Here is a 21,427-nt window from a genome sequence, read left to right as displayed (position 1 = left end):
GGGGGAGTTCTGAGCCCGTGTTTATGCGCCGTCTATGCTTTCTTCAACAATTACAAACTGCTCTGCGACGGCTTTTATTCCGATGGGCCGAATTCGCAAAATTTGTAGCCACCATTTACAATCGCTCTTGAGAGAGGAGGGGGGGGGGGGGGAGAGAGAATAAAATATTGTGAACTTGACCATTTAAACCATCAACTTCACCTGTTAGTTGTGTTGAAACCTCATTTATTTTCATTTTCATTTGCCATGTTCGTATCATGTACACACGTTATATGAATGAATTGCGTGTATAAGTTAGGCCATAGCAACGCAGTAAGTTTTTCTTCTTTTTCTGCATGAGTTTGTTTTGAATTTTTATTGAATTTTATGTAATTTTTTTATCAAGTCATCGTTTTGTGAAGGTATATGCTCAATTCTTGTTTATGCTCGATTAAGTTCCCCATCTAGCCTCGAACTAGGGATTCAAATGCGTTATATATATATATATATATATATATATATATATATATATATATATATATATATATATATATATACCAGAATAAAGCGATTCTGGGTCCGGGTAAATATTCACAGTGAAGTAGACGCGCGTATGAAGCGGTTTATTGACGTTTCGGCCGGGGTCCGGCCTTCATCAGAATACAATGCATGGCGTCAGTACAGTTTATATACATGTGCATATCAACCGAATGAGATATGTTTACATGATAAACGATAAAAATGGGCGAACAAAATGCATGTCAATCGTTCAAAGGACAGCTGATACGTGTATACACAGATGACGTTTGCAAACACATAATCTAAAAATACAAAGCATAAAAATGCACAGAAATGAAGTGAAAAAACCAATCGTCAGGTGACAACAAAAGACGTCACCCAATATGGGCTATGTTATCAAGCAAACAGTCAAAAAAAAAAAAAAAGGATTAGTGACGTACTATAGTAGAAAGGAGAAACAAGTGACGGGCTACGATGACAGGCAACTCAATTTTCCTACACTTTCATTCAAACCACACGCGACGGTATCACACTTATAGATAAGGAAGGATTCACGCGCTTCTCTATCATAATTTGAACGAAATCCAGATTCAAGCAACGTGACTTTCAGTTTATCGAATGAGTGGTCAGGGAGGTGCACGTGTCTTGAGATGGGCAGGTTGGGCAACATGTTAGCGTGGGATTTACGATTGTTAAAGCGCAATCTAAAAGGCCCTTCTGTTTGTCCGATGTACCGTTTTTTGCACACCGTACATTCAAGCATATATATTACGTTTTTAGTGTCACAGTCGAAATCGCCTTTGATTTTTAAACGAAAATTTCAAGCCGTACTAGTCACCTGTTGCGATGTGCACATGTAGGGGCATACTTTACATCGCGGTTTTCGGCAAGGATGGCATCCGATGGCATCAGGGCAGTCAGTCTTAGATGATGATGATAGTATATCTCGAATATTTCTAGCTTTACGATATACTGCTTTAGGTGGTTCAGCGAAGATGTTTTTGAGGCGTTCACTTTGCATTAAAATATTGTGGTGTTTCTTCAGTACATGCGAAACACGTGAGGCTGACGCAGAATGGGTTAGGACAAGATTTGTCTGAGGTGAGGGAGTTGGTTTGTTCGCTGTGCAAAGAAGCGTCCTTCGGTCATACACGTCTGCGCGCTTTATTGCATCGTCAATTAATTGTGGTGGGTAATTTTGTTTGACTAAAGCGTTTTTTAAGGTACCGCAATTTTTTTGAAACTCTGATTGCTCAGAACAAATTCTTTTAAAACGTAAGGCTTGACTATAAGGAATGGTCGTCTTGCAATGTTTAACGTGACTGCTATCAAAGTGCAAATATTGACATCTATCGGTCGGCTTTTTGTATAGGGCAGTAGATAGTTTATCATTTAGCAATGAAACGCTGACGTCAAGGAAGTTAATAGTAGATGCAGAATACGTGTGAGAAAATGATATGGATGGATGGGCATTGTTAAAGTCAGATATGAAGGAAAGCAGTTCCTGTTCACCATGAGACCAAATCAGAAAAACATCGTCAATGTAACGTTTGTAATAAAAAGGTTTTAAGGTCCTGGTTAGCAAAAATTTGTCTTCTAGCGGACCCATAAATATGTTTGCGTAGTTGGGGCCAATTCGCGTAACCATAGACGTCCCACTAACTTGGACGTAGTGCTGTCCTTCAAATTCGAAATTATTCAGTTCTAAAATAAGGGTTAGCAAAGTTGCCAATGTGTCACTATCGATGAGTTTTTCGGGTGCTACAGCTTCGTAGCAATTGACGACTGCCATGATGCCATCTGAATGAGGAATGTTAGTATACAAAGAAGCAACATCAAGTGTGACCAAAAGAGAACCTTGAGGAATAATGAGATCGATTATATCTGACAGAAAGTCGGTAGTGTCTCTTACGTAAGAAGGAAACGTAGCTGGGATATTACTAATCAGGGAATCTACGTAGCTGGACAAATTTTCTGTGACTGTACCTATACCAGAAATTATGGGTCGACCTGGGTTGTTTATCTTATGTATTTTAGGTAAAAGGTAAAAACGACCAGCAACAGGACTTAGTGGAATTAGAGAATGTACCGCATCAATTGTCAGGCATCTTTTTCTTCTCGACGAGATCTAGCACCGTGCTTTTGAGCAGAGATTTGTACTGCTCAGTGGGGTCATGATCAAGGCGCTTATAAAACGTCGCATCTGCTAGCTGTCTGTGGGCCTCTGCGGCGTAATCGGACTTGTTCATTATGACTACGGCACCACCTTTGTCAGCAGGCTTGATGACGATGTCATTGCGAGATGCCAGAGTATCTAGTGCTTTCATTTCGTTGATGGACAGGTTGGCGCTCAAAAGACAATGTGCACCGGTCTATGCTGCGAAACAATGCGAACGACTCAAGTTACAGAACCGAAAGGACAAGATAAACGCCGAGACTACAGGCAGACGGAAGGAATGCGCGCGCAAATATTCGCTTACGCGAACACGCCATCTCGTAAGTGTACACACATATACGTACCGCGCGCGCGCGCACGTGTGCATCAGCGAGTCTTATGACACGTTTCGAGAACACCTTGTTGCCACAGGGGGGCGACTTTATCCGACAAGTTATACAGAGATATCAGCCGTCCCGACAAAAAAAAAAAAACACGCTGCTCTGCGTGATATCCGCTCGGGAGCAGACGACGCCCGCCTTGTTCCCGCGAGCAAAGCAGACGACTCGCCGTGGTGGCTAACGATGTCCGCAGAACAGAAAGCGCGAATCAGCTCTTCCTTCTTTCTTTCGTAGATGCGCAAAGTCTTCCAAGGCGGCACCTGTGTTTGCCGCCGTCGCTGGCGGCGGCCCCTTTGAGGCCCAGATGGCGCGTCGTCTTTTGGGCTTGCTTCTCCGTGCCGCCGTGCATGCACCGAACTCCACTGCCGAGCAAGCCCGCCCGCCGCGCCGCCTAGGAGGCGCGGGGTGAACTTTCTGCTAGCCTCTGCGCTGCCGTCTGCTTCTGCGTACTTCTGCAGCGTTCTCGCGCGGAAGCGGCGGCGTACGCACTGAATTCGTCTGCTATCCGCCGCCGCCTCAGCAGACGGACGAGCGAGCACCCTCAAAATGGCGCAGATCCGCTCTTCATCGGCAGCCCCTGCTGTACATCTCCCAGGACAGAGGCTTGAGAAGAAAGTACTACAAGGTCAACACGGCGGAAACGACAAAACGAGAGCAAGGACGCGTTTATTGCGAAAGACGGAGCTGTCCCTATGCATGCCATCATCATCATCATCATCATCGTCATTATCAATGAATCAGTTTTATTCGTGTATCAATATATACGTGGAGTGATTATGGAAAGAAAGAGCTGCCGATGGAGCCAGCTTGGTGGAGTGTCATTGCCGTGCGTTTGAGCAGCCGCATTTAACAGCGCACGAGAGAGTTATCACATACAATGAACGCATCCACAGAAATAAAAACCTTTCAATTAACTATTAGAGGTGTGAGGAAAATATAATTAGCATGCTTGCGTATACAATGTTGAGATAAAGAGAATAGTGTTGATTCGCGTTCAAGTGCATAAAACGATTATGTAGGAAACAAAAGGACACAAAACAAAAACTATAGAAAAACACGCTTAAGTTTTAGAGCAGTGAAATCTTATATCATATCATGATCAGGAGAGTAAGTTAACAGTTTGGGAATGGTACTTGTTAGCATCTGCTCACTGCAATTAGTTCGATTCAGTGACAAATTCCGGCACTCACAATGTGATGTATCACGTATGTGTGCACGTGCAATGTAAGTTTCGCGAGGCACGTTAGATAAGTAGGTTGTCGGCGTTTTCGTCTTACGCTCGGGGCCTCATATCTAAATACACGGCAAGTGAGAAATTGTTTTTCTCATCAACCACAGCATCAACTTTGGTAACGTTTGTTGCATTCAAATAAAAAAAAAGTTAAAATCTAGTTACTGTTGGTAGCGGATTTTTTATTTCGGCCGTTCATCTTTCTACAACAATTGTCGAAAATTACAAATTTTCGGAGAATTAACGAAACAATCAAGTTTGCAACTCTGTACCTCAACAATAAAAATGTTATTGTGATTCTGTAATTGGTATCTAATAGTGCATCTAAAGCGAACAAAAGGGGTGTATTATGCATGGCTGTTAACTACTCCACCAATATGTGAGTATAGGACTTCTGTGAAACCCTGGTAAACATTGTAACAAACTCACGTAAAATAAAAATTGGTGCCGCAAATTAGTCCGCTTTGGATGTTCTAACCGATGCAGTTCATAGCAACTGCGATATCTGTTCTTGGTGCTATCCGTTCTTGGTCTTATTGGCACTTTTTGCAAAAGCTTTCAGCCCATAAATAAAAATTTTGCTTCCAACAGTCACTAGAATTTAACCTTCTCTCCCAAATGAAACTTGTTTCATTAAAATCGGTCCAGGGGTTAATGGGTCCGAGCTAAGAGGAAGCTTTTCGGTCCCAACTCCGATGCCGCAAATTCAAGTCCATTCAACTCCGAGGCCTTTATTTGTTTAAGTTCTTCCGATCACCTTTTTTTTTTTTTTTTTTGTGAAGGACTCCACTTTGGCGATTTGTAATTGCAATGGGAAAGTGCCGCTGGAAAAGCGAACATTCGAAATGTGAGCGAGAGGACCGACAATAAGAGATTATGAATACACTGTCGGGTCAGTTGGTTCGTGATGACTAACTGGCAGCTCACTAAAACGGAACAAAGTGAGGGCGAGTGAGACAAACAGTGTGTCGCGCTTTGTCCCATTTACATGCGCTGCAAGTTATTCGTCGTCGTCATCATCAACACCAGTAGCCTAATTATCCGTGCCTCGGAAGTCTTCTTTCCGCAGATATCCCCACTTATTTGTATAATGCGTCAACAGAACGCAGTGCACCTCGAAGTGCACCTTTCCCACAGTGCACCTCAAAATTTCCTCACCTCTCCACCAAATTTTTGCGCTGACCTCAATGCAGTTTCTCTTCTGTTATTGGCTCGCATCCCTTTGACTCAAACAGACTCGTCGGTCGTCTGTTCTAAGTAGCAGACGAAATCTGTGCGTTCACGTTGTCAGAGCAATCATTACAAGGCATATATAGGATACATCACTGTTCTCGGCAGTGCATTCGACATTACCAGACACCAGCGTTATTTCAAGGTATGGATCATAATTCATTCCGCGTTCTCCCACGAAGTATTGACTGAGCAAATTTTGTTTTGGAAAACACAGCACTTAGGCGTAAACGTTCAAAGGTGGTTATAGGGGATGGGGTTGGGGATGTGGACAGACAAAGCTTATTAGCGTCTCGCGGATCTCGGGAAGCGTGGTATAGGAAGATAGCAGAACAGGTATCACGTGCCCAATACAGAGTTATCCAAAACTCACACCTTTGGCTGTTTCTGGTACTTCGCCGTCACTATACGACGTGGCACAGTGAAGGAAAGAATGAAGGAGTGCATGAAATAAGGATTGTATGAACAAAGGAATGTATAAAGGAATAATGAAGGAGCGGATGAAATAAGGATTGAAGGAAGAAAGGAATCTATAACGGAATAGTGAAGAAGTGGATGAAGGAAGCATGGTGGCAACTGCGCCAACGTCAGGATGCGCCTCGAGCCTCCGTATATGATCGTCATCGAAGTAAAATGGGGGAAATTTTGGCCAGGACTTTTAACACAGCTAATTCTCTCTAAGTATACTTAGATTGTGACACACTCATTTATCAAAGTGAAGGTCATGGGCCCCGTATCTCCCACAAACTTGTGATTTCCTGCACACGTTAACGCGCTCAACAAACCTCTTGTTCTGTGCTTTCGATATACCTCCAAAAAAGTGGGTGACGTCACCTATAATTCAGTAAGGAAATGCATGACCCGATGGTGGGATCGAATATCTGTCTTCCAGCACACCACCATAATGCTCTATCAATTGGCCACGACTTTTCTTTTTTATTCTTTATATAGCCTGTACAACTTCAGTGCAATACATTCGCAAAGACAGTGCATATTTTCGTTCGAGTGACTTTTTTTTAAACACACATACTGACATCAATAAACTGAAGAAATGGCGGATGTTAAAACTTCCTCAAACATGAAAGTTCATCTAAAACATCGGGCCAGTGGCAGCGGCATGTTGAGCTCTGTAGGCCCCAGGGATGTATGCAACGCTTTCAATAATGTTTCCTCTTGCAGAACGTGCGTTAAGTCGGCACGACATACTTGCATCATATTTTTCCAGAAGCTGTCAAAGCAGAGGACGATGAACACGTCGTAGGGGACAGTGCACACGTTGTGCGCACAGTTAAGCAACCAATTCCGTGCGGTGTTATGGGAAGTTCTTTTTGAACTGTTTGCGCTGAAGTACGTCCCATGGAAGTATTGCATCCCAGCAATCTATATATGAATGCGTGTTCCATATTGTTGCCGGTTTTTCGCAGAGGATGCAGCTTGCTTCCCATGGCCACAAAGGAGGTCGCATAATCTTCTCGTGCCAAAGTCGCTCTTTGAAACGCCTGGCTTGTGCGTCACGTGGCAGTTTATCACAGTCTTCCCTCATGACAACAATATAGCGCTTTGAGACACTGTACTGCACTGTCATCGGGATCGACCCTCATTTTCGGTTATGTACTGGAAAACTTGGAAGTGGGTAAAGAGGGATTAGAATTCTGTAACACATTAATAGAATTGAAAGAGGGAAATAAGGTCACCGGCCGGAGGGTGGGTTACGTGTAATGTCATGTTCCGAAAAAAAAAAAAGAAGATGACTCGCCCTCCGGGCCCAGGCGAAAGTAGATGTCCAGCGAAGCTGTGCAAAACCCGCCTACTACAACTGTTGAGAAGCGTATTCGATCTTTATAAATACGAAACCATTATATGGCCCATGAAGCGAACAATCCGGGGCACGGTGGTAGAATCCACCGTGATCCGGGGTTAACATTCGACGGTAACAGAACCCATGTGACCAAATGTGGTGGCGTCACGTTTGACGTGATGAAGAAATGTTATTACGTCATCACTTCGAACGTCGCGTGATGACATGCACATCACCATGTCAAACGTTACGTTACGTGATTACGGCGTCGTCACGTCACGATATCGCCTGATGACGTGATCTGATAACGTCATCACGTCAAACGTCACGTTTGACATCATCCCATCGCGCCTTCGTCAAGAGATGATGTCACCTGATGATGCCTTGCACTGTAAAAATGTTTACACCATTGAGGGTGTTTGATTGTCACACGGGTAACCCCTCTAGCGTTAGGGCCTTACAAATATTTATAGAGGACGACAACGGAGCTCTAACTACACGTACGATGACAACAGACGTCGCTGTAAACTATGCAATAATTCTGACAGCCTTGGGCGCACGGAAATATCCAACAGACATGTGGAACTTTATTTAATGCAATCTTTATGTCGCCTGTCATAGCTATCGTCATTTTTACTTGCAAGAAAAAACTCGGCAAACAAGATGCCAACATTGGTTCCCATCAACAATTTGATGTTACCCCTTAAAGGTGAGAGTGTTAACCATGTGACAACCGAACACCCTTTATACACCCATAAAGGTGCAAAAATGTTTACAGTGCTGTGATATGCCTCTTGGAGAAGCAGCACACCGTGCGCCAGCTTCCCGCTTTGTCTCCGGGATCGGCCCACATTTTTGTGTGAGCAAAGGTCACGCACGCGGACACGAAAGATCCCGACCAACTATAGAGGCTATAATAGCATGCACCTTCGCTGTAAAAGGAATCCGCCACGCGTCTCGGCCGAAACGGCACCACGCCCCGCTGAACTTTCCAGAAAGAAGGGGAGCCGCGACCGCCCGTGGGTTGGCCTAATAACATCACCACGTAACGTGCGAGATCTCGTTGAAGGCGCATCCTCCACCGCTCATGCTGTTGTGGAGAGCTAGCTCTGCAGCTATCTTGGTGCCACCAGAGGAAGGCTCAGATGGGCTGCATGCATGGGTGCGTCTCACGATGCGCCCTAGCTGAGATCAGCCGGGGTCTGACGACCTTCGATGCACAGGCTCGTTCTGAATGCATTGAGTGCTCTCCGATTCAACCCTTCTCCTGACTTTTTTGGTTCCTTTCTGTTTTGTTTTATGTTAGATGGAAAGGAAGAAAGGAAAAAGGAAGAGGATTTCAGTTTTCTTATGCCTTTTGTACTCTGATGGCGGATGTCAAAACAGTATCGCCGTAGCTTCGTCTGTCTGTCCGTATGCATGCGTATGTGTGTGTATGTATGTATGTATGTATGTATGTATGTATGTATGTATGTATGTATGTATGTATGTATGTATGTATGTATGTATGTATGTATGTATGTATGTATGTATGTATGTATGTATGTATGTATGTATGTATGTATGTATGTATGTATGTATGTATGTATGTATGTATGTATGTATGTATGTATGTATGTATGTATGTATGCATGCATGCATGCATGCATGCAAACATGCATGCGCGACAATACTATAGCGCTCATCTCTATATGTTTATTTGTATACCGTCGGCTGTAAGTGTGTAAATTGTACACGGGATTTGTGACAAAGTCAAACTTCCGCAAGGCCTGGGCACACTATAGATTTGAATATTAAATGTTTCAGCGTGTAACAAGCCTTTGCGACTTTCGTGTGATTCATTAAGCTATATAGAAGCGCCATGCCTTAACGGAGCAGAAATTCACATTTGCCACGAAATCAGCGTCCCGCAAGCTTTTGTGGCCCATTATACGTGTATCTATGAATCCTTGTATGACAATATTGGCTTTGGCTTCATTGTCCGTTTGCTTCATCTGCAGTGTGTAAGTAACAAAAAAATCGAGATCCTTGGTTCCCATTATTTTATCGCTCACTACTGGTGTCTGCAAACAACCTATAAGATAGGTTGCTTGCGTTACTTGCGTTCCTATAATACTTGATTGCAATTGTCTATACACAACGCATCTCCTTGATGGAATGGCATCAACAATTGATGTCTTGGTCGATCGAAAGCCCATAAACCGAGCAGACTCGAATACAGGCTGGGCACCTCCGATCGCAGCCAATCTAATGGACAGTCCACCGACAACACATAGTCCGTAGAAATCACCTGCAGCTGTGTGCTTCACACATCCAATAGATCCACTAAAGAATAAGTATTTGCCGCGATTACCTGGCTGCTCAACATTTTCCTTCATCGAAACTTCGTATTTCGCTCCTTCCGCACGGAATTGGACACATGCACTATTCCTGGATCTCCTGAAAGAGAAACCGTTTCAAAACGTCACCTCGCAATTTCTTGCCCAATAATTTTCTTCATCGAAGCGTCGTGTATTTCGCTCCTTCTCTCTGGGACACACACACTATTCCTGGTACTCTTAAAGCAGAAGCCGTTTCGAAAACGTCACCAACTTCTATGCCAACTTAGAAGCTCCCTCCGCTAGCTATAGCTATACTACGCCGGCATCGCTCCAATCGCTTGCTCATCGAAAGGCGCCACTCACAGAAACCACCCCACCGGCGTGATGACGACAAAAATCGCTGTCAGCCTCACTGACGTAAGCTCCAAGCGTCGTTCGTCACGCCTCCGCGAACAAACCTCCCAATAACGCGAAGGGGCGGAGCCTCGCTACGCCCCGCCTACAGCCTCACCCGCCGGCGTCCAATGACGAGCAGCGTCAGGTGCTAGCGGCCTCTTATTAGCGCCGCTCCGCCGCGCACAGGCAGTGACGCGGTGACCCGAGCGAAAAATAACCGGCGTACGTTTGAATTTTTTTCTTTTTTTTTTTAAAGCGCGCGCGCAGGCGCGCGCGCGCACGCACAAGAGCTGCGGAGCAGTGCGCGCGGTTTTCTATAGTTTGCGTTTTGCGTTTCGCATTCTTCGTTATGCTGCGCGGCGGTGCGTCTTTTGCGTCGGAACCGCGCCGAAGAAAAACGCGGCGGATAGAGTGGCCACGGTTGACGGCTGGCGCGTAGCCTGAGCGTTTCGCGAAGGCGGCTGAAGAATGAAAGAAGGAAAAGAAAGAAAGAGACAAAGAATAGAAAGAAACGAGAGGGCACGAAGTAAGTTGACATGCCAGGCCGAGGCACCCGCGTCGAGCTGTCTGCCGTCAATCTTTCTTTCACGAGCCCTCTTTGGAGTGTCACTCTGCTGTGGGCGAGAAGACGTGTGGCGGCTTTCGAGTGGCTCTGCGCGTTTCCGACAACTGCGGGCCGCTTTTGATGGGAACGAAACAAGAAAAGCACAGAATCAAAGGCGGAATGATAGAAGGAAGGAAATAGAAGAAATGAAGGAAGCAAGGGAGGAAGGAATGAAAGATGGATTATGCACCGTACGTCATTTGCAAGAATGTAACGCTAGATTCTTTTTTTAGACTATATCAGCTCGCAGTGGACTCAGAACCACTTTTAAGTGCGAAGCACTTCTTGGCGAACATTTGCTACTTTGACAGTATCTATCTATCTATCTATCTATCTATCTATCTATCTATCTATCTATCTATCTATCTATCTATCTATCTATCTATCTATCTATCTATCTATCTAGTCGCCTACGTTTTCGTGCTCTCATGGTCGTTTCGTTAACCTGATATGTACCAAAACTGGCATACTATGACCAGAGTATATGACGAACATAAGTGATAGGTCATGACAATGTCAAGACTTGCGTGTCATGTAGGTCATGACAATGACCCAGCGAAAAAAATAGCACTCAAAAACCACTTAAATGGGTTCGGACGTGCGTACTAAGTGACGGAAACACTAAAGGATGCTGATAGAAGTCATACTCATGAGCATGACTCAGCAAAAATGACAATGACTCAGCGAAAAAATGATTAACACTCAAATACTCCTGCAATTGGTTCAGACGTGGGCACTAAGTGCAGGAAACACTAACGTATGATGGTAGAAGTGTCATGTAGGTCATGAAACAGCCGCCTACGCCTCGGTGCTCCCATGGTCGTTTCGTTAACTGGGTAGGTTCCCCGCACACTGCTTCGCATAACATCGATTCCCACAGGGCGTGAGATCTGCCGGGTTTTTTTTTTTTTTTTTTTTTCATTTCACTCTTCATTATGCGGCGAGCTGCACCACCACACGATTGAGCCGTGCAAGAAAGCCAGCTTCTTTCGATGTCGTAGGGACCATGTCGGAGTCCGTCATTTGCAACCTTCCATTTAATTGTGTATTCTTCTTTTATTATCACGTTTTTGCGCCCGGTTGCTCATGCGAAAAAAAATTAAATTATGGGGTTTTACGTGCCAAAACAAGCAGCGATAACTTACTCTTACTACGTGTTCATAGATTAGAGACAAAGAGAATTAAAAACAAAGTGGATCGTTAGGAAATAAGGTCCCGGATTTGGTTCGCTCTAGAGTAGGAATAACGTGATGCCGTAGCCCACGTGATAACCCGCTTAGAGAGGGCGCCTCGGCCGTCCATTAGAGGGCGACTATATTAGAAGGCATTTAAGTTATAGAGCGGAGTTATAATGTGAGAAAATCTGTCAATGACGACTTCTACATACGCAGCGCGCGAAAAATAGCGCGGTAACCATGTAAGGCGTATTTTGTTAGCGCGTCGCACTTTCCATGCAGAGGCAAATGAGGACATGTTAACCCTGTCCGATGCCTTGTTACTATACCGGGTGTTTCAGTGAACACTTTGAAAATTGTTTAAAGGCTGCCTGTGGCGGACAGCACAATTCTGGCTCATGAGCTGGTCTACTCGAAGAGGCGGACATTATACTTGCACAAGAAATTGAAATGCATAAGCGACTAATCAACAAAAATCCACTAATTAAGTTTTTAACTAATTACCTTACGGCACATATTGCAATTTACAAATTCTAGCCGTGGAGTTCGCAAGGCGGATACGCTTGGAACGAATTCTCAGGATGACACCAGTTTGGAGATATTAATTCCCGAACTTTGCGGAGAAATGCATTGGCGTTACAGTTACTTTTGTGCGTGATTCAATGCATAAAATGACGTTTTATGCATTTTTTTCCTCGGTCTCATTTCGTGCGCCATCGAGATGCGACGGCTGAAACGCCTCATGGCGGAGTTCCTTATCGCGACGAAGTTTTTTCTGATTTGCCATGCAGACGAAACCTCATTTTCTCGGCGAGTTAATTGATACATCCTAACAAAAGCGTGAAAGCGCAGCCACACTGAATCAAAACTAAGCAATCTTCGTTTTCAAATTGTTCCAGCACACGACCTTTTTACGTCGGCTAGCAGTTCACGGTCTGGCGCCTTCGGGTAAGTGTTTATTTGTGGGACATTTTTCTTTGATCCGCGGAACTAAGTTTGGCATACTTATGGGGGAAGGGGGGGGGGGGGGGGGGGCATCTCCCCGTACACACCGTACTGGTCTTGATCGATGTGGCCACCTTCCGCGGATACCAAAAGGAACTGAAGTATTTGTCGTTTTCGCTTTCTTGTGACATTTCAATGTGCAGCTGTGGAACTCATAACAGCACACTTGTTTTGTTTTGTTTCTTTTATTGCGATAGCAATTATATGAACACTTCAACCGTATTTCTACCGTCGCCGTCGCCGTCGCCGTGAGGTTCCGTATAGATTCCAAGGGCTTCTCCTTTGCCAACAACTTCTCCTCTGCCAACAACTTCTCCTTTGCGCTTTGCCCGGGGATGCCGGTCGTCCGCACCGTCTCTTATCTCCACACGGCTCTGATCTTTCTATGCGCTGTGCATTCGCCGCTCAGTTTCCGTTGAAGCGATAGACCGCGCGAACCTGCGCTTGCTGCCAGCGTTTTGACAGTCGTTGGCGGCGGTCATTCAGTGTGATCTAATCATGTTTGCTTGTGCGCGCTGACACCACGATTGTTAATTCAGTTAGTAAGCCAATGTGTCCAAGTTTATGCAGCCGATAAAACTACTATCCCTACTCCGAATGGCGCTCTACTAATTTGCTATCGCAATCGATGCTTCGCCTTTCGGGCGAAACTGCGACATTTTTTTCTGATATCCCTCTCTTTCTATGTGTGTGCATTTTTCTTTATCTTTCTGTCTCCCCTTACCCCTTCCCCAGTGCAGGATAGCAAACTGGATATCTACCTTCCGGTTAACCTCCCCGCCTTTCCCATCTCATTTATCTTTCTCTTTAAATGTTTGGTCCAAGTTAAGTGAAACACCTCGCTCGCTGACATCGGCATGCTCGCCAAGTGCGTCGATCGCTACCGCTGAGTGCAGCTCAGTGGCGTGTGCCGAGGGCACGCAATGGAGACCGGCACTACTACGTTGCGTTCGTTGTAACGCAACAACTCAGCCTTCGGGGACGCCTAGATTCTTTCGTTGTAAATCCAAATTCGTCGTAGTGGTCTTCTTAGTAGAGGCGTTCTCAATACATATTGTTACGGATGAGGCGTGTTTATTTACAGGTGATGGATGAGAGTCTAGGAAAACAGTCCAGCACCGGTTTTGTTCTGCGCTCCGCACACCAAAGGATTCGTCGTCGTCCTCCTCTTCCTTTCGCCTCAACCAAGGCGTTACATTCCCCGTTTCGCAGACGAAGCCCACCATGGGAGTTATGGCTGAGTGCTGGAGTAATATCGCTTGAGGCGCGTATAACATGCGCAAGTTGAGTAGCGCTAGAGCGGCGTCCTGGTGACCTTACACGGGCCACCACATACGTTAAATCGCTAATGCGGTCGATGACTGTGAAGGGACCGGTATACTGAGCCAGGAACTTTTGGCATAACCCACGTCTGCGCTGAGGGGTCCACAGCCACACCCAGTCACCTTTTTCGAATGAAATTGAGTCGTGGCGGCGGTCATACCGCTCCTTGGAGCGATCTTGTGATGCCAGTGTACACAGACGAGCAATTTGTCGGGCTTCTTCAGCACGGCACAAAGTTTCGGCAACGGAGTCCTCTGTATGGAGTTTAAAGGGGAAAATGGTATCGAGACAGCTGCGCGGTGTCCGAGCGTAGAGCAGGTAGAAAGGTGTGAAGTCCGTAGTTTCGTGCTTCGCTGTATTGTCGGCGTAGGTAATAAACGGTAAGATGTCATCCCAGTTCCTGTGATTGGATGATACATACATAGCCAGCACGTTGGTACGTTCGACAAGGCCATTCGTCTGGGGATGATATGGTGTTGAGTGGCGGAACTGCGATGTGCAGAGTCTAAGCAATTCTTCCACGGCGTCAGCGACGAATTGGCGACCACGGTCACTGATGATTACGCGAGGCGGACCGTGACGAAGGATTACGTAGCGTAACAAGAAGGCAGCGACGCAAGTAGCGGTGGAGGAAGATATCGCAGCTGTTTCCGCTTATCTAGTTAGGTGATCGACACAGACGATGACCCAGCGGTTGTTGTTCGAAGATCGTGGAAACGGTCCTAGCAGGTCGATACCAACTTGCTCGAAAGGTGTAGTAGGCGGCGCTACAGGATGAAGAAGGCCTTGCGGAGCGCTTGTAGGTCGCTTGTGACGCTGGCACTTGTCGCAGCTCGACACGTATTGCTTACTGGAATGTCGCATCTTAGGCCAGTAAAACCGCTCCTGTATTCGATGTAAGGTGCGAATGAATCCAACATGGCCTGACGTCGGATCATCATGCATGACACGGAGAATGTCACATCGCAGGCTTTGGGGAACAACCAGTAAATACCGCGCGCCACTTGCTGAGTAATTTGTCTTGTATAACAGTCCATCGCGAAGGCAAAAGCGACCACTGGCCTTGGGACTGCAGGTATCGGCGAACAGGGGGTCCAAACATAAGTCATTGCGCTGTTCCCGCTGGAAGACGGTGGCGTCAGGAAACGCGTGAGAGACAGTAGCAAAGCAGGTGTCGAGGTTGTCCGCGTTATCCTCTGTTGTCGACAGTGGAAGGCGAGAAAGGCAGGCAGCGTCGGCATGACGTATTCCACTTTCGTACGACACATTGAAATCAAATTCTTGGAGACGCAAAGCCCAGTGTGCTAGACGACCGGAGGGGTCACGGAGGGTAACAAGCCAACACAAGGAATGATGGTCGGTTACAATTGTGAATTGACGTCCGTAGAGGTAGCAACGAAACTTTTGAACAGCAAAGACAGCCGCTAAGCATTCTTGCGCTCTGTCACAGTGTAGTTTCGTTCAGCCTTGCTGAGAGAACGGCCTCTTCATTATTATGGCGCTGAACAAGCACTCCTCCGATAAGCATTCGGCTAAGCATTCGGATAAGCATTCGAAAGATAAGCATTCAGTCAGGACGATGTCGCTCCGACGTTATGCAGGTCATTTTGTTGTTGAAGCGTCCGACTGTATTAGACCCAGTGTCCGGTCATCAGTCCTCTTCCACAGCAAGGATAATTTTATGTATTCATCACCTGGCTAAATATAGTAGGCTATTTATAACCCTTTTAATTCCTGACTTAAGACCGTGACTTCCGATGGGAAAACTCTTATTCCGCACTCAAACATCTTATTCCGCTCTTTTCAGCGTGCGATGTTCTGCAAGATAATTCTGCTGCGCTTTATCCGTATCCCTGAATCGCTGGTCGGACGGATGCACGGAAAAAACTTTATTGAGAAAAGCACCTGCGAGGTTGCCGGCGCGGGCTCAGGCCACCCGGGCATTATGTGCGCTGAGGCATAGCCTTTCCACCGCTGCCCGCGCCCGCTGGATTGCCCATACTTGGTGCTGTAGATCCGAGCTAGTCAGAGCGCTTAGCCATCGCTACTCGAGAATGTGCGGTTCTATGTTGTCCTCTCTGTATATTGCTCTGATCTCTGTGCATTTCCATAAGACGTGTGCCATGTCTGCGTGTTCGTGCTTGCAGAGCTCGCATCTAGCTTCTGGGCATTGTCTGGAATTTACTCTGTCGCCGGTCGGACGCGACATTGCAGTGACCCTAATAAAACAGATTTCAAGGAAAGAACTGACTCTCTCCATATTCGGCAGCCGCCTGGTCATCTTTTGGGCTGTAATCGTCACTCGTAATACGCAGCTCCAGATCAGCGGTAGCCAACACCTCCAGGCGGTTATTGGCTGCCGTTTCACCCAAGATAACTAGAGTATCTCTAAGAGACTATAATCATCATCATCAGCAGCAGCAGCAGAAGCAGCCGCCGCCGCTGCCGCCACCTATTTTTATGTCCACTGCAGGACGAAGGCCTCTCCCGGCGATATCCAGCCATCCCTGTCTTGCGTTTATTTTGTCTGCGAATTACCTAATTTCATCACCCCACATAGTTTTATGCCGTCCTCGACTGCGCTTCCCTTCTCTTGGCCCCCATTAGATAACTCTAATAGTCTATCAGTTATCTACCCTACGCATTATATGGCCTGCCCAGCTCCATTTCTTTTCTCTTAATGTCAATTAGAATATCAGTTATCTCCGTTTGCTCTCCGATCCACACCGCTCATCCTGTCTCTTAACGTTAGGCCTAACATTTTAACAGCGAAGCTGCTTAAGCCAGCCGTAATTTGTGGTGCGTAGCCGGGGTAGCCATAGCAACCTGGAGGAGGAGGAGACTGCGTGCGGATCCGCACGCGGTCACCTCCAAGCCAGTTCCCTGCCTTCCGAACCCCTGCCTCTCTAGGGAAGTATGGCCTGTACTCCAGTAGCTTTCGTTGCCAACCCGGGCTTGTGGCGCAACGGATAACGCGTCTGACTACGGATCAGAAGATTCCAGGTTCGAATCCTGGCAAGCTCGCTCCTCGTTTTCATTTTTTGTTTCCTGGGTGACAAGGGAAGTATGGCCTGCACTCCAGTAGCGTTCGTTGCCAACCCGGGCTTGTGGCGCAACAGATAACGCGTCTGACTACGGATCAGAAGTTTCCAGGTTCGAATCCTGGCAAGCTCGCCTATCGCTTTCATTTTTTTTTTCCTGGGTTACAAGGGAAGTATGGCCTGTACTCCAGTAGCTTTCCTTGCCAACCCGGGCTTGTGGCGCAACGGATAACGCGTCTGACTACGGATCAGAAGATTCCAGGTTCGAATCCTGGCAAGCTCGTTTATCGCATTCATTTTTTGTTTCCTGGGTGACAAGGGAAGTATGGCCTGTACTCCAGTAGCTTCCCTTGCCAACCCGGGCTTGTGGCGCAACGGATAACGCGTCTGACTACGGATCAGAAGATTCCAGGTTCGAATCCTGGCAAGCTCGCTTAACGCTTTCATTTTTTGTTTCCTGGGTGACAAGGGAAGTATGGCCTGCACTCCAGTAGCTTTCTTTGCCAACCCGGGCTTGTGGCGCAACGGATAACGCGTCTGACTACGGATCAGAAGATTCCAGGTTCGAATCCTGGCAAGCTCGCTTAACGCTTTCATTTTTTGTTTCCTGGGTGACAAGCGAAGTATGGCCTGCACTCCAGTAGCTTTCTTTGCCAACCCGGGCTTGTGGCGCAACGGATAACGCGTCTGACTACGGATCAGAAGATTCCAGGCTCGAATCCTGGCAAGCTCGCCTATCGCTTTCATTTTTTTTCCTGGGTTACAAGGGAAGTATGGCCTGTACTCCTTTCCTTGCCAACACGGGCTTGTGGCGCAACGGATAACGCGTCTGACTACGGATCAGAAGATTCCAGGTTCGAATCCTGGCAAGCTCGCTTAACGCTTTCATTTTTTGTTTCCTGGGTGACAAGGGAAGTATGGCCTGCACTCCAGTAGCTTTCTTTGCCAACCCGGGCTTGTGGCGCGGATTCCACTTCCGGCCATCACAGCGAACGGTCGCGGAATGTCTTGCTCCTCAGGAGCGGTTACAGCGGCCCTCGGCCGCGGTTCCCGGTCAACGGAAAAACCTTCCCCGGACTACCAGATGGTTCTACCACAACTGCCTTCAGGTGCAAGTGTTTTGAACACTGTTTTTATTCACGGCGAAGTGAAAGCTCGGCCTTACCGTGTTGAGCATTTCAGGGATGCGCTTTCGCGACTCATGCTGCTGCCGGAAGTGGTGGCCCTCGGGGCTTATCAGATGAATCATGTGTGGGCCGTAACTTTTGCGAACGAGGCGGCCAAAAAGAAGATATTGGACGCAGAAGGATTCCTTGTCAAGGAACACCGTTGCGTGGTCATTGACCCGTGCAACCAGGGTGTCAGGCTCAAGCTCTTCTGGCTGCTGCATGGTGTTCCTGACGAAGACGTCAGAACAGCCTTGGCACCGTTTGGAAGAGTAACTGAAGTGACGAGGGAGAAGTGGAGGGTCCAGGGCTGCAACGACAAAGGAACCACGACACGGTCGGTGGTCCTGAAACTCAAGCCCGGAATGACAGCAGACGACCTACCACACCAACTTCGTGTTGCGGAAGACATGGCTCTCGTTATTGTCCCGGGCAGAGCACCCCTCTGCCTCCGGTGCCGTGGCACTGGACACATTCGACGAGAATGCCGGGTTCCACGTTGTGGGCTGTGTCGTCGCTTTGGCCACGACGAGACCCAGTGCGTGAGAACGTACGCCAACGTTGCTGGCCCAGGCAGGAGCGAGGACTCGTCTGAGCTTCTCATGGATCAGGAGGACGCCGAAGAGGCCGCCAAAGGAGCAGCTGAAGGGGCGGCAGCTTCGTCTGCACCACTGGTTATGAAGACCGCAAAGGTGAACCTGAAGGGCATAGATGAAGGCAATGTGCCGGCTTCTGCGCCTCCTCCGGCGGAGGTTCAAGTGACGCAAGCTGGTGCTGAGGCGACGGGCGCGCCTTGAGAAATCACGCCACCTCCGACCAAAGTGGCTGACGAGCCAGTCAGCGTCAGCGACGACATGGACCTGACTTCCGACGCTAAAGGCGCCGGAAAACGGTTGCGTGACGAGGTTGATGACCACAGCCGAGACACCGACAGTGTGGATACCGAAAGACCGACACCGAAAACACCGACAGTCCGACGGTCGACGCTGAAGGTCAAGCCCAACGTGCCGCCAGACAGACGGCCGTCACATGCGCCGCCTCCGCCTTAGAGGAGGTAGTGCCCCGGAAAGAACTTTCAGCACCCGATCGTTGATCGGGAATGATTCTGTGAGGACGTGGTTTTGCAGACGTCGCCTTCAAGGAGAGGTATATGTTCTCCAAGCATCAGTGTGAGAGCCGCAATATTTCCTCGAAAATTGTGAGTAGGGGCACACATTAATTGTAGCTAACGGAATGGCAGACGATATTAACATCCCCACTCCGCTTCGTTTGGCGACATTAAACGTTAGAGGGCTGTCACAGAGGCGAAGACAATGTCAGATTAGCCGCATGCTACTAGAAAAAGACATTGATTTGATGGCAGTCCAAGAAACAAAAATTGAATCTGAGGAAAAAACGAATCGAATGGTTGAAATTTTCAGAACGAAGTACAACGTATGCGTTTGCCACGCGAATGGTACTTCTGGTGGCTGCCTTCTTTTTATTAGAAACAGTATTGGGATTACAGAGCAGCAAGTTACTTCATGTGAGGGAGGGCGTATGCTTATTTGTGATTTTTCTTTTTCTGGAATGCTTTGGCGGGCAGTGTGTGTATATGCTCCTAATAATGCTCGTGAACGTGAAGAATTTTTTGTTTACCTGAGATCTTTCTTGGTGTGTGACAGGCACGTTCTAGTGTTTGGCGACTTTAATTGTGTGTGCCGGCCGATAGATAGATCGAAAAAGCTGCTCAGTCAAGATAAAAGCGCAACTGTTCTGCATGAAATTTTGTGTGAAGTTGATCTGGAGGATGTTGGAAGTGTTCTTGGTTCTGACAGTGATGAGCAATATACGCATTTTCAAGGAGACTGCCATTCGAGGTTAGACCGCATTTATGTGCCTTTTCATTTAGTTCCGTTCCTTTCTAGCTACAGTGTCGAATGCATCAGTTTCAGTGACCATTGCTTGGTAATGGTTACGATAGGTACAAAAAGCAAAGACAAAACATTTAATTGGCACTTATGGAAACTTAATGACAATCTTTTGCAGGATGAATTGTTTCTACAAAGAATAAAAGAGAAATTAGAAAATGTTCTCCTTGAAAATGCGGAAAATGTTGTAGAGGCTTGGGAACTGTTTAAATGCGATGCGAAAATAATTGCTTTAGAGAGAGCATGCGTGTTGCGGCACAAACAAAAGCAAGAGGAACGGCAAATGCAGTGCATGTTAGCATACCTGTTGAACATGGAAAGAGGCGCGGCTGGCACATTTATAAACGATATCAAAGAACTTAAAGCGAAACTTGAAGTCGTCGACGAGGAAAGATATCGCGGCGCCGTTTTGAGAGCACGCGCAGAACGAGTATGGTTGGGTGAAACGCCCACCAAGCGAGCGCTAAGTGATGAGAAGAGACACGCATTGAGTAAGGAAATAAAAGAAATAGTTTATCAAGGGCAGCTTACAAACGACAAGGAAATGATAGAACGTGCTTTTGTGGACCACTATAGCACGCTGCTAAGCAAGAGAGCAAGCGATATCTCGGCGTTTAAAAGTGATTATTTGCCTCTGATGCCGAGAATTGATGGTGAACTTAAGGAAGCCCTTGAAAGGCCTATTTCTGTAGAAGAAATTGAGAAGGCTATCGATGACCTCAGTGCAAGAAAATCGCCTGGACCAGATGGTCTTGGGGCAGCGATATATAAAATTTTCAAGGTTGAAGTAGCACAGGCTCTGTATCGCGTCATAACGAAGTGTTATGAACAAAAATGGACGCCTCCTTCCTTCCGGCAGACACATGTAGTACTTATACCCAAAGTTACTGACCCCATAAAGCTTCAATCAGTAGAGGCCTACCGACCAATAAGTTTAGCTAACACTGATTATAAAGTATTCATGAAGGTGCTCGCCCAACGTCTTCAGAGTGTAGTGAAATCACTAGTAGGTACACATCAGACATGCGGTATAAAAGGTAGGACTATTTTCACAAATATACACACAGCGCGAACCATACTTGAATGCTGCGATTTGATGGAAGATCGTGTAGCCATGCTACAACTGGATTTAGCCAAAGCCTTTGACAGGGTGTCGCACGAGATCCTGTTTCT

General features: G+C 46.8%; 7 non-coding genes across 7 annotated transcripts; all 7 read left to right on the top strand.

Annotated features, from left to right (window-relative positions):
- Positions 1-17,088: 17,088 nt before the first annotated feature.
- On the top strand, positions 17,089-17,161 carry Trnar-acg (transfer RNA arginine (anticodon ACG)). Its single transcript has one exon. It is a non-coding gene; the product is annotated as a tRNA-Arg (tRNA).
- A 77-nt stretch (positions 17,162-17,238) lies between these two features.
- Positions 17,239-17,311, top strand: Trnar-acg (transfer RNA arginine (anticodon ACG)). Its single transcript has one exon. It is a non-coding gene; the product is annotated as a tRNA-Arg (tRNA).
- A 77-nt stretch (positions 17,312-17,388) lies between these two features.
- Positions 17,389-17,461, top strand: Trnar-acg (transfer RNA arginine (anticodon ACG)). The gene has a single exon. It is a non-coding gene; the product is annotated as a tRNA-Arg (tRNA).
- Positions 17,462-17,538: 77 nt separating this feature from the next.
- Positions 17,539-17,611, top strand: Trnar-acg (transfer RNA arginine (anticodon ACG)). Its single transcript has one exon. It is a non-coding gene; the product is annotated as a tRNA-Arg (tRNA).
- Positions 17,612-17,688: 77 nt separating this feature from the next.
- Trnar-acg (transfer RNA arginine (anticodon ACG)) lies at positions 17,689-17,761 on the top strand. Its single transcript has one exon. It is a non-coding gene; the product is annotated as a tRNA-Arg (tRNA).
- Positions 17,762-17,838: 77 nt separating this feature from the next.
- Trnar-acg (transfer RNA arginine (anticodon ACG)) lies at positions 17,839-17,911 on the top strand. Its single transcript has one exon. It is a non-coding gene; the product is annotated as a tRNA-Arg (tRNA).
- Positions 17,912-17,980: 69 nt separating this feature from the next.
- Trnar-acg (transfer RNA arginine (anticodon ACG)) lies at positions 17,981-18,053 on the top strand. The gene has a single exon. It is a non-coding gene; the product is annotated as a tRNA-Arg (tRNA).
- Positions 18,054-21,427: the final 3,374 nt, after the last annotated feature.

The sequence above is a fragment of the Dermacentor silvarum genome, chromosome 7, assembly GCF_013339745.2.
Source record: "Dermacentor silvarum isolate Dsil-2018 chromosome 7, BIME_Dsil_1.4, whole genome shotgun sequence".
NCBI lineage: Eukaryota > Metazoa > Arthropoda > Arachnida > Ixodida > Ixodidae > Dermacentor > Dermacentor silvarum.
The sequence above is the reverse complement of the archived record's forward strand: the minus strand, read 5'-3'. Positions and strand labels throughout refer to the sequence as shown.